We start from the raw sequence: 13,699 nt of genomic DNA on the forward strand, positions 1-13,699 counted from the left end.
ATGTCATTCAGCAGCAACACATCCTGACGGCAACTTGACGGCAGAGGTTGATTGACTTGACTTTGACTGTTGCAGGACGCCATGTTGGAGGGACATAACAGAGACAAATTAAACTAAAGATTGATTTTTTGGGGGGCTGCATGTTATATCCATTGACAAATAGCTTGTTTACGATGAAACAATCGAATTGATGCATTGAGTTTAGCTGAGACTGGAATTTGGCAAAACAACACAGCAGCGAGCCTGCATCCGTCTTTTTAGCTGCATCAACAAACAGCAGAAGAGAACAAAAACTGAGACTTTTCTTGACCAAACAGCAACACCAAAAATGAAGGCTTTACTTTTCAAAGCATTTCCACTCTGTTACTTTGGAAATTTGGGTCCAGTTAATAATCCTACATCCTGTTCCTTTTTTATTCCATTGAGTGACATAATTTGGGTTTTTGTCAGAATTGACAAACAAAAGAAGCACGGCACAGTGACCTAGATCTGCTTTGGATTCTGGAAGTCTTATTCTGTTATTTCCACATTTGCAAATGTATTTTTGAAAACCTCAGAGCAGGCAAACCCCTATTGTGTTGTCTAGTTTCCACCCACAGGGGTCCAGGACCCCTGGTTGGAAACAACAGTCGACCGCGATGCCTTTCATTTCTTGATCCATTTCTGCTCTGCATCAAGTGACTTCCACCACTGCTTTTTTCATAAATGCTTCATATGGAAATGGTCATTTTTTTGCACCTTCTAACAATTTACCACTGTTGTCGTGTTTAGCATGAGGATGCTTTGATTTTTATTTGATTATTTGGACACTATTTCATGTTTGGAGGCATTAAGTCGTCACAGTTTTTTCTCTCCAATCAATTTTTTTGCTAAAGATTCTCTTCCTATTTTGAAAGCCTTTGGGAACGTTATATTTGCCTTTCATTTTCTACCCTAATCTGTCTTCATCAGAAAAAAATGAATAAAACCCAACAAATCAATTTTAAATCAGATACTGAGGGCACTATGCTACGAAATGTGTACTTGTCCATCATTAATGTATCATTTATTTATAGTTTATATTGCACTACTGTTTCTTTGTCCGCTATTTTTCTTTCAGTGTTTGCTTTCTGTGCTTGGAGCCAACAATAGTGTCCCAAATGAAAACGTAACCCTGACTTACTGAAATTATAACATTGTGCTTCTAAGTTGCAACATATAAATTAGCTATATCCAATTTGTTTATGAAAATAGCAACTCGGGATTCAATTGGTTTTTCATATGAAAACATTATCCCTCAGTAAAAAGTGAGACTTTCTTGGCTTGTTCACATCCTCAAAGCCTTTCAATGTGGAAAAGTTTTTTTTTTTTTTTTTTCGTTCATGTTAAGACAGAAAAGAGGCAATGTCTCAAATCCTTCCAAAGACGCTTGTTTTACCGAATCCTTAATTTTCACAGTGATACAAATATATCCAAAAACCATACACATATATTTTAGCCCTACACTACAGAGCAAATGAGCAGCACCCGCACATAATTTCAATGAGGCAGGGCGTATATAATGCATTGTTTTTGAACATTGTGCTTTTCCTGTAAATGCATCAAACATTTATACACAAACTGCGATTGGCGGCCACAAAGCAGCTTAGTCAGGAGGCTAAGTGCCTTCTTCAAGGGCATTTCAGTAGCAAGTTTTCATACAGAGAATGCAATTCTTCATTTGACTTGTCAGAAGATTTTGACCAACGTGCACAAATCACAGCATCCCAGGCTGCACCGGGGACCTCTGAGCCAACATTTCAGTATCAGTAAACAAGGAAAGCTGGAAGAAAGTGATCTATTCCACAAACCCTTCAACATTACCAGGAAAAATTCAAGTGAGTCACCCCCTCCACCCTCCCCCCCCCTCCAGCTTGGTGCTAGTACAGGGAATCAAACCCTCCAATGAGAATATTTCAGTTTAATTGATTCCATTACATGGTCTGCTAACTTAGAAATCGGCACACCCATTTGTCTGCAGTGACAAATTAATCTCTTCCAAGTGAGTGGGAAAGAATGGAATGAATTTCACAAACACGACACTCACCAGATGAATGTTAAATCAGGTTTCTGCTGATATTTACATGCACTGGACTGAATGTGTTTCCCTTTCATTTTAAGATTTTGTTTCTCAAATGCTCTCACATGTTCCAAGAGAACTTTTTTTTTTTCTTCTTGATTACAAAAGGCTCGAACGGACAGCTAATTGGAGTGGACATATGTAATTGTGGTTATGAGAAATAATACGCTTTAATTCAAACTCTGCTCCCACACCTTTAGATTATAAGGCTATGCAATGAAAACAAGGAGAAAATACACTTTACTGTTGGGAAAAAAGGGAATTCACTAAAGAACAAACATAATAATATGAAGCTGAAGGGGCAAACTGACTTTTCTGTGGAGGAGTGTGTGTATGTGTGTGTGTGTGTCTATCGAGAATTATGAATGCAGATGTTTTGTATGTGTGGTTTAAAGCACATATAAACCAGTTTCTGTGCTATATACTGTGTGTTTGGTGTGTGTAATGGGATTTCTGTATGCCTACAGGGACCTGTAAATGTCTTCAGCTGAGTCTCTCAGTCTGAATATTGACTTGTAGATTTTGTTGCCTGCTGTGATCGAAATATGCCAGTAACACTGGATTTATTTGACCTCGAGGTGAACTTGCATTCTCTTCCACCTTTTGGTCCATACATCAATTAGGACCAGGTGAAAACAGGAACAATGTTTTGAAAGTAGCCTTTGTGTTTGTGGGAAAAATAAAAAGTTACCCATCCAATTCTTCCATGGACCCAAGCAGTAACTCTCACTATTGTTCTAAGCAATCACCTTCAAAAACCATGACTAAACCATAACAGTAGTCTGCCTGTGTATGTAATGCACACAATTTTGTGAGCTTTATTCAGGATCTCAGTAAATCTGTCCTAAGTGGCTCAGTATTTTCAAATATTACGTAACTTGCTATACCTGGAGAAAAACTTTGCTGATATAGAAGCCTGTGATTGTCGAAAGAGAATATATAAACATGGTAGTATGAAAGAATGTGTCACAGCAGGACAGTAGCAAGACTGAGAGGCTTTAATGATGTCTTTACAGGTCCAAATCTCATTCCATACACACTAATATCAATATACATATACAGATTGAGAGATAAACAACTCTCCACACACATACACACATACACCCACGAGTCATTCTGTTACTACATTAGTGTCATATTAGAGACTCAATTAGTTACATCTGCAACTTGTGAAATATAAGATTTTTTTAATGCTGAGTGACATCCTGGACACTGAAGTGAGATAAGGGATCTTCTCATGATTCTGATTTGATAATGAGAATCCAGTTCTTATTGACCTTTATGTGCATTTTTTAGTGAGAGCACCTGAAGCCGTGTGACAGTGGGCTGCAGAGCGTGTCTGAGAAAAGAAAATAATGCGTTCAGAGACCAGGGTTGTCGTGCAGGGTTCATGGTCAAGGTGTCTGCATACAGTGTGGAACACCTCCACTGTGTTCACCATAAATATGCCAATGTGAACAAGAAATGTTTTGCTTTATTTGTGGGAATGGTGAATTTTAAACACGATAATGCCAGCTGAACCCATATACTGAGCAACGCAAGAGCCCGATTAGAGCCTTTGATGGCGGTCCATACTGTGACAATGTCTTTCAGTTTCACTATTGTTATTGATGGTGGTTATGAAAAGGCAGAGGACATGATACAAGTATCAGAGATGTTTGTACTGCATTCCTGTTAACACTCCTTCTACACAGCATCCTGTTGACCTTGGAGCGTCACCTCTTTGAAGAGCTACTTCACTCATGTACCTGCCATTAAAGGATGTTACCTATAAATGTGTCAACAAATAGCTCATCAGCAATTTCTCCTCATACTGAAACACAATTAGTAGAGGTCGAAAAAGACACAACGCGGCATCTATGGGCATTTTTACGGCCAACCTGTTATGACGACAACATGACAGACCAGGTGTTGTAATGCAAATATAACTAGAAAAAATTTGCAGTTCCTGAAGAAACTGCAAGTGTGAATGCTGAGATGAAAATGCTAAACTGTAATGCAGAAGAAGTTCAAGAAGAAAGGTTGAAAAGGAAGTTGAAAAAGTTTTGAAAATAATTGAAAAAGGTTGAAAAAGTTTGACAAAGTTTGAAAACACTGCAAAGATTTGAAAATAATTGAACGAGTTTGAAAACGCTGCAAAAAGTTGAAAAACATTGAAAAAGGTTGAAAACACTGCAAAAAGTTGAAAAAAACCTGAAAAAGTTTGAAAACGCTGCAAAAACTTGAAAAACGTTGAAAAAGGTTCAAAAGTTTGAAAACACTGCAAAAATGTTGAAAAAGGTTGAAAACGCTGCAAAAAGTTGAAAAAACTTGAAAAAGTTTGAAAACGCTGCAAAAAGTTGAAAAAACTTGAAAAAGTTTGACAACACTGCAAAAAGTTGAAAACAGTTGAATAAGGTTGAAAAATGTTGAAAACGCTGCAAAAAGTTGAAAAATGTTGAGAAAGGTTGAAAACGCTGCAAAAAGTTGAAAACACTTGAATAAGGTTGAAAAATGTTGAAAACACTGCAAAAAGTTGAAAAAAGTTGAAAACGCTGCAAAAAGTTGAAAACACTTGAATAAGGTTGAATAATGTTAAAAACACTGCAAAAAGTTGAAACATGTTGAAAAAGGTTGAAAACGCTGCAAAAAGTTGGAATATTTTGAAAAAGTTTCAAAACGCTGCAAAAAGCAGAAAAAAGTTGGAAAAGGTTGACAAAGTTTGAAAACACTGCAAAAAGTTGAAAGAAGTTGAACAAGGTTCAAAAGGTTCAAAAAGTGTAAAAAAGTTGAAAAAGTTGAAAAAACTTGAAAAAGGTTAAAAAAGCTGAAAAAAGTTGAAAAAGTTTGAAAAAGTTGAAAAAAGGTGAAAAAACTTGAAAAAGTTTGAAAAACTTAAAAAAAAGTCAAAAGTTGAAAATTTTTAAAATACCTTTAAAGTTGAAAAAGTGGAACAGAGCAGTAAACAGCAGTGGAGTCAGTGTCAGAGTAACAGAGGATCAATAGAGCTCCAGTCTTAATGGAAAAATCCAGATTAATCAAGCAGCAGTCAGCACAACAGGTGTGTCTGTTGCTATGGAGACCAGCCGCACAGCAGCCATGACAGTGAATCAGCAGTTCTTATGGAGTGCACATGGTTGAGGAAATGTCATTCCTCGAGAACCCAGAGGTGAAATTGAAAAAGATTTTCACACAATCAGATTCAGAAGTCTTTCATGAATTTAATGGTGCAGGAATCATGTCTGTAGGATCATCCATTCAGCCACGGCGATGGTGCGAACATGAGTGAAGTTTTGGATTTGAGCGAGAAAATCTCTCTCCAAAATGCATTGGAGCGGATGGGAGAAAATTCTGCACTCTCCTCAAACAAATGCAGCTGGAGAGAGAACCATTTGAGATAGAGACAAAGTGACTCAATTGTACGGGTCATAACAAAAATGCCTACGTTTTGAGGGGTTATTGTGCAGATTGAGACAGAAATGTGGCCGTACGGACGAGAAAAGAATTTTTTTTTTGGTCAAAATCGAGAGCTTCCCCCACTCTGACTGCCACTCTCCCACTCTAGCTTCTCCAATACACACCCATTGTAAACTCCGAATATGGCTGAAATTCTCTCCGTACTTGAAAGCTCACAGTTTAAATTTGGTAAAAGATCTGGACATGATATAACATACCTGAATAGAGGACAAAAATGCCTACATTTTGCAAGTAAAATGACTTGTCTACGTCAAAGTATGACAAAGTTGTAAGGGGTCAAAGTTGAAGGAGTTCAAAGGTCAATTGAAGGGTTTTCCCATCCACTTCCATGTTAAAAATAATTTTAAAAAGTTGAAATATTTCAAAAAGTTGAACAAAGTTGAACAAGTTTAAAAAGGTTGAAGAAAGGGTTTAAAAAGTTGAATATTTTAAAAGTTGAATGGTGAAAATCGGTTAAGATTTGAAGAAGTTATAAGGTTCCAAAGTTTGAAAAAAGCTCCATCCGTTAACATGGGGAAAAAAGTTGCACAAAAGTTGAAATATTTCAAAAAGTTTAAAAGATATTAAAAAGCCAGAACATAGCCGGAATGTCCTTAAAAAGCTGCACATTTTGATATCTGAATGGTTCAAATCGGACAAAATTTGTAGGAGGAGAAGCGTGCCAAAAAACGGCGGAAAAAGTCAGAAGAGGAATGTAATCGTGTGAATGCCTTCAGCATTCACACAATTAGTAACATGGTGCGAAACATCTGGGATGAGACTGGAGAAAGTTTCATGACTGTCACTGACTTATGTAAATGTTGATTGCTGCAGGAAAGACATTTCCTGTGAAAACAAAACAAACCTATGGTGCAAGTTGTGATGATTTGCAAAAAGCAGCTAATAGATTATTTATTACATTATCTCACTGGTGTAGGCAACAAAATAAACTTTTCATTTAGCATTGGTTTAGGTTTGATATATAAATGTCTTTCTTGTTCTCTTCATTTAGTGTGTGATGAGACTGCTTGACAGCTAAGCTCAGATTTTTCTCAAGTTTCAAAGTTAAAACCACAAACATGTTCTGATAATGACAAGAAATAAGTTTGTGTCTGTTTACCACTATAATGAGTAATTTCATCTTAACAGCAATCAGAAAGGGTCGATTTAAAGTAACCACATGGTAGCGAGGCTCGAAGATTTTTGTCACATGCTTGATGTCAAAGTCCTGCATCTGAATTTGCAATCTTTGTCATTGCTGTGACCATCAGAGGCCACAGAGTCAACACAGAGTCAGTGTATCACTTTGAAACAAGTGACCCGCGTGGTTGTTTTTCCATATGAGGATTACTTGCTGTTTTTTTTAATAGTAAGTGACTTCCTGTCGCTTTTTGAGGCACTTCTCAAGGAAAATTTGCAAAATTCTTACATGACAAATTCGATATAAACTCTGCCATACTAATTAACCATTTGAAATTCCTTTCTTAACAAGGTGTGACTGGTTCTGCTCAGATCACTTTACACAATGGAGCATCATCTGTGTGTATACACAGTGTTGGCAGAAGTTGCTCTGCTCTTCCTCTTAACCTTCCTACATACACTCGGCTAATGGGGCCCTGTGGAGATCAAACACAGTGGCATGACATCAAAAAAATGAAAGAGGTGTAAAAAGAAGTGATTCAGAAACAACGAAAGGCAGCACTAGACTGCAAAATGAGGTGTTCTCAGCTCCCCTGCTCGCCTAATTCCCTCTAACTGGAAATATTTTCAGGCGACATGAAGCTCAGCAGCCATCCGAAGGAAACCAGCTTTCCATGTCAAATGCAGATGAATTGACGCAGGGAGGTTTATTTTACTACTTTTGCAGTTCACAAATTGCCGAAACAATGATGGACAAACATGACAGATGTCAAGAGCTTTGTGTGTGAACTTTCCTAAAACATGTGGCTTCATAGAGAACTGTACAGTCTTGTGCTACAATGTGAAACGCTCACAAATACCATGGAAAATTTCTCTGATGTGACTGTTACACAAGGGAGCGAACCAAAAGGGCTTCTCACAATAATGCTGTTTTTGTTTCTCCCCAAGATTTATTTTGGAAAGATTTAAAAGTTGGATATCTCTGGCATTGAATGTACTGGATGATGTCAAGTACATACAGCTTTTCTTGAAAGGAAGAGCTGATCTGACACCAATTCACAGTTTAGCATCCATTCCGAGGACAACCACTGAAGGATGATTCAAATGTTCTCTGAATCTGTTTTTATCCTCTGAACGGACACTGTTTGCTGTATATGGAGCGTCACTTTGTCCAGGGCTGATCCCTTTTGAAACCACATCATTTTTTGAGCTTCTTTTGTTATTTAAGCCCCCTGAAATCCTTTGCTGCAACACAATGCAACCCCATGACGCTTCGCTTCCTTCATATTCTTGACTTCATCGTTCCTCATGATCATCAGCATTGCCATCATCGTCATGACGTCATCAGCAGCGGCGCATAACGCTATCCTGACTGGAAAGAGCATATCCATCATCCAAGCTTGTAATGGATCATCATTTGTATAATTTGTACAGAAAGGTTTATAAAAGTTTTCTACCCTTCCAGAAATGATTTAGTTTCTGCTGTTCAACTGAATGTCAATGAATTCAAATTTGCAGGCCTTGTTATAAAGTTTGTGTTTTTTGTGCAACATTTGGGTTTGTTCTACTGTCCAGAAGAAAAAAAAAAGAAAAAAAAAAGTCAATAAAAACTTTGAGTGACAAGTTCTTTCGATTTGTTTGAAGTTTGTGCCTCCTGGCTAGAAGCCAGAATGTGAACAAAGACCAAAGTGGCTCAGAACAAGGATATTTTTTCAACACATAGAGAGCAGCTCACTGCTAGCTTATATGTTTTAAGGAATTTTATCTTTTGATGTGTCTAATATTCATGAATCACCGACCAAACTGGAGCTAGTTTTAGTTATCTTGTTCTTGTAAAGTGCAGCATTGGGATTGGGAAGAAGTGATCACTGAAGACGAATGATTTGGAATAATGTGAATATGAAAGCTTGCTCACAGAGTATCGACCGGGTTTGTGAGATTTAATGAAATTGTACGATCAAATCCGGGTGTGTTGGAGGTGTGGTAATTTATTTAGTCCTTAAAATGCTTCTTTCTGATGCTGTATACAGGAACATGCAAGCTTCCTATTGGCTAACATTATTGACACTGATATCCGATTTGGGTCAGTGAGCTTGTCTCATATTGAAAACTCTGCTTATGAATAATGAATAGAAAACAAGCATGATCTTGTGCAAATAACTCAATTTAAGCCTCAAAGCAGAGACCACAGGTGATCGTAAGACAGCACTGGTGACTCCAAACTTCATTTATAAAAACAAACACAAACCTACTCAGACTCTTACAGTCAATCTGAGGGCTACAAAGTTGTATACACACTATAGTGAAAACATGTCCTCTATTCCGCCTTCACCTAAATATACTTATTTTTCCAGTGCAGGGTCACAAAGGTTCTGTCAAGGTTTTCTTCACGTTGAGTTTTCAGTTAACCTCGAGGACTCGGTCCACACAGGAAGGTCCTTGAAACATTTCAATATTGAGTTTATGTCTTGTTGCTGTCGCAACAATATACAATGCACTAACCACTGCAGCGTTATTACCAACACTAAACACATCTAATCCCATTTAGCCTGGATTTAAATTGTCAGGGGAAGGTGGGATTATGTTAGCGCTCCCTGTGCTGGTCAGTGATTACATTCAATTGTTTTGGAAGGAATATTGCAGCAGAAAAATATGAAGTCTATCAGGAGGGCAAGACTCTGTTAATGATAAACTCCGGATATTGAAAGTCACCTACAGTCATGATCACAATTACTGAAATCCGTGAATTTCACGTATATGAATTTAAAATGTACTCCAGGTTCTCCACTGCCTCATCGAACTTTGGGTTTTGTGAAGTTACCTTCACATTAAGGCATCATAGGCAGTTTGTTAATGCGTCACAGCTTTCATGAAATTTAGCTCTCGTTTGCATGACAATGTTTCCAGTGAAAACAATGTTCTGAAAACGATATCTGTTTACACGTAAATGGTGGAACGACAATGATGGAGTCAGCACGAGTTGGCACTGCTGGTTGTTTTAGTCATTGAGGCCCTGAGAGGTAAATCAGTCCAAAACAACTCAAAGGGCTAGATAAAGGGGACAACAATCTACTGAAACATAAAACTGAAAACATGACCCTGCAAGCCTCACAGCTGATCACGAAGTATGAATCAGTTTCTAAGACAAATGCAAAAAGTCAGAGTTTTTGCTCTGTACATGACAGAAGTGTCAACTCTATAGGCCTATTGGCATTTCTTGAGGAAATGTCAACAGTTTCACAGAATTACATGCACAAACCTTGGACTGCAACAAATAACAGCCAAATCTGCTTTAAAGGAGGGATATCATTTCTTTAAGCCATTTTTACGACTGAAGCTTTAAAGTGTATTTTTATTGTTTATGTTAGTAACCTTTCAAAGAAGCAGCTGGAAGGCTGCTAATCTGTTTACATTGTTGGAAAGTTGAGTAAATTTTGCAACATGTGTATTTCTGCTTTTTTTTTCCCACCACTGACATTTTTTTCCTACCCTCCGCCTTTGGCACCACCGTTTCAAGAGCTCAGAAAACACAAAGACAGGTAGCATTAAAGGTGAACCTTTCCACATTGTTCCAGTGCAGTCAAGTTGTGCACAGACACTCAAGCCCGGTTCAGAACTCCTTTGAAAAGTTTTGCGAATTGCAACTTTCAGTTTTGAGCTTAATGTCACGATCCATGTGCTAGTGTGTTTTTTTTCCTTCTCCTCTTGTTTTCTGTTTCTCTTACAGTTTCTGTCTTTCTGTTTTGTCTCCTGGGTTGCCCTTTTGTTAGCTATTGTGAAAATTCTGCGTTGCCATATTTTCTGCAGCTTTGCTGAATAATTTTTTCGCACTGTTGCCACAGGAAAATGTTGAATAATTTAATAGTATGCAAAGTCAGATCATTTTCTGTTGGACTATTGCCAAAATACGTTGCTAGTTTTTTTTTAATACAATTTTGAAGCTAAAAATCCTTATCGCAAGATAGGAAATGTGCACACACACACACACACACACACACACACACACACACACACACACACACACACACACACACACACACACACACACACACACACACATACTGTACATCCAATCTATCACTTCAACTGACCTCATGACTCTGAGCTATTAACACTGTTTTGTTTCTTAGGGCTCAAATGATGAAGTGATTTGTCCTCGAATCCCATAAATCCCTGTCCACCTGCCCATTTGTCAAAATGTCCTTGAGCAAGACACTAAACCCCATATGCTGCAAGTGATGTTCCAGCACCATGACTGCTGTCAGTATGTAGGCAGAGGAATGTCAACAACTGTGTGGAGACTGTGGAAACCAGTCAAAATGTACCATCCATTCATTCATCTTCTACTCAGGTCTATCCAGTTCAGGGACAGGAAGTGCTGGACCTGATCCCTGCTCACAACCGGTGAAGGCCAGAGAGGTTGTCAGTCCATCGCAGGTTAAACACAAAAGAGACAGTGACGCACATTAATATTCACATGTATGGCCAGTTTAGGGTCACAAATTCACCTCACATGCAGATATTGTGGTTGTGGGTGGAAACCGGAGTACACAGAGAAATGAACCCCTGGATAGAGAGGAAGAAAAATTCCAACCGAGCTTGAACCTCTGCTCTGAGGTGAGAGTATAAAGTAGCCACACTATTAACTCTGGGATCACATGCAGCACGAACCTTCTCTTTCACTAAGCGGCAAATTTTGATTGATGTTGGATTTCCAAACAAGTTTCACATGAAAAGGTTTTGGGCTTTTACTTTAAAGTGGAGGTCATGTAGGTCTTTATGAACAGGCTTGCAAACAATTACGTGTCCTGTTCTGTATAGTGTTTGATCATTTTCATTTCGCTGATTTCCATTTACATTACCATACACAAGTTTGAAAAATGTATTAGAAATCATATTAACTTCAACCCCCTCCCCCCAAATTGCCATTTTGTCTGTCTCAGTGCTGTAAGTATTGTGCATTTTATGATCTTGCTTACTTTTTCTTAAGGTCACATGACAAACTTTACAGGTCATTGTCCTATTTCACACCAGTTAATTGTATTGTAACTAGACATGTAATACCTAACTGATTCTTACTCTTTCAGAAAAAATGATCAGCGAGTGGATGAGCAACAGTTTGCTGAATTTCCAAAATAAGTAAATATCAGCGAAAGCACCTGTTGCATTCAATTCACACTATTGCAGCTTTTTCAGCAAAAATCATCTCAGCAACGGTAAAGATTATAAGTCACAGCTTTTTCATCCTTTCAATCATTCTTTAATAATTTCCTGGGCAGCTTTTAGCTGGGTCAGATGCTCTGAAAGGCATGCGGCAATCACACTTACAGCACACATTGAGTCCGCTGGAGGTGTGTTTTGGCTCATGAGCCTCCCGGTTGGATACAATCAGTAATTTCAGACTTCAGAGGTTGAATGCAAATCAGTGGACATAAAAGAAAAAAAAAAGCTGCCTGTGAGGACTCCTAACTAAATATTACCATAAGTAAACATCCATTTTGCCCTTAGACCAACGGATGATGGCTCAGATGATTTTGTGAAGAAACAAACACAGATGGGGACATTATTCCTTTTTTATCTGTTAGTTTACTGTTGTTTTTTAATGATAAAATTGCCTAGATTAAAAAACTCTGTGTACCATGTAGAAAGTGCCAGAATGCTTTCAGAGGGGACTGGTAGCTTGATGGAAACTAAGTTGAGTGATTCATAGGAAACAAAAATGTTCAAATTTTTTAATAATTCTAACTTTGATGGAATTGTGTGATTTGCCGGATGGGATGGGAAAGATATAATCCCTCTCTGATCTGTGTACATACCTTCTTTTAAAGAACTGCAATCTAGGAAATAAAGTATTTCTATTGTATTTTATTCTAATCTTGCTTTGTCTTTTCTTCCTTTTATTTTTTGCCACATATAATGTTTAAATCTACGTGAGCAGTCGAGCATATGTCTTTAAAATCTGAATAAAACAGAGCTATAACCTTTAACACATCGAATATGACACTACTGCAATAATCAAATATCTACCTGCATCTGTAAAGAGAAGAATGAAGATTTTCTATCATCAACCAGTTAAAACAGTGGCAAATCTACAATTCTTTACTGAAGAGAAGCAGCCAGTTTTAAAAGCAACGCTATTCTTGAATATACTGAGAAGCAGACATTAGTGATCCAGATGAGGAGGAAAATGTTGACACATTTCCCTCCCACGCGTCCGCTGATTGAAACAGCAGCACAACAAAATCAAATGAAAATCAGCTTGTTCGGCCACCAGGTAACTAGTATTTTTTCTTCTCAAGATAGAGCTGCTTTGATGGAGCTCACGGAAGTGTGATAAAGGCATGTTGGGATTAACTGTGCTATTGTTGCTGAAATTTAAAGAGTGGAAACCAGCAGCTCTTAATCCTATCCTTCCTGAATGCTGGTTTCTATCTCACCACACACTTAATTACAGTTAATTACAAGTAATTGCAGTAATTTGGGTTCACCTTGCGTTCACCTTGTGCACATCAGTCCCCAGTGAGGCTTCTCGAAAAGAAACCAGTGAGACACTAAAGTTGTATGATGAGGTTTCTAAACCATTTGCAATGAAATCTGATGAATCTGAAATCCACATGTAATCATGAAATGCAATAAAGTGTTAAAATGTATGAACTCACTGTTGAACCATAAGGTGGAGATGATGAACGTGATGCAGAGACTAAAATCAGCAAATGATTCAGCCATCACGGTACACAGAAATGAAAACAACCTCAAGATAAAAGGCATGGTTCGAGACAGATACCACTGACCCATCAAGCTGGACCACCACTTTGCAAACATTCACATCTACATCTACTTTAAAGTCTGCAGTCATCCTTACATGCATGCTGTTCGACTGTGTGATGACAGTCTGAGGAAAGGCTGCATTTCTTCCACCGTTATTTACTTTCCTTTAACTTACAGGCTGCCAGTCCATCACAGAGCAGAAACAGAGACGGACAAGGAAATTTAGGGTAGTCAATAAACTTTCAGTATTGGAAGTAG

At 38.0% G+C, this 13,699-nt stretch overlaps 1 long non-coding RNA gene across 1 annotated transcript; it reads right to left on the reverse strand.

Annotated features, from left to right (window-relative positions):
• Positions 1–1,487: 1,487 nt before the first annotated feature.
• On the reverse strand, positions 1,488–11,184 carry LOC115397633 (uncharacterized). Its single transcript, XR_003932525.1, has 3 exons — positions 11,174–11,184; positions 3,301–3,310; positions 1,488–1,703 (listed from the first exon to the last, which is right to left on the reverse strand). It is a non-coding gene; the product is annotated as an uncharacterized LOC115397633 (long non-coding RNA).
• Between the last annotated feature and the right edge of the window lie 2,515 nt (positions 11,185–13,699).

Source organism: Salarias fasciatus, chromosome 12 (genome assembly GCF_902148845.1).
Source record: "Salarias fasciatus chromosome 12, fSalaFa1.1, whole genome shotgun sequence".
NCBI classification, from domain to species: domain Eukaryota; kingdom Metazoa; phylum Chordata; class Actinopteri; order Blenniiformes; family Blenniidae; genus Salarias; species Salarias fasciatus.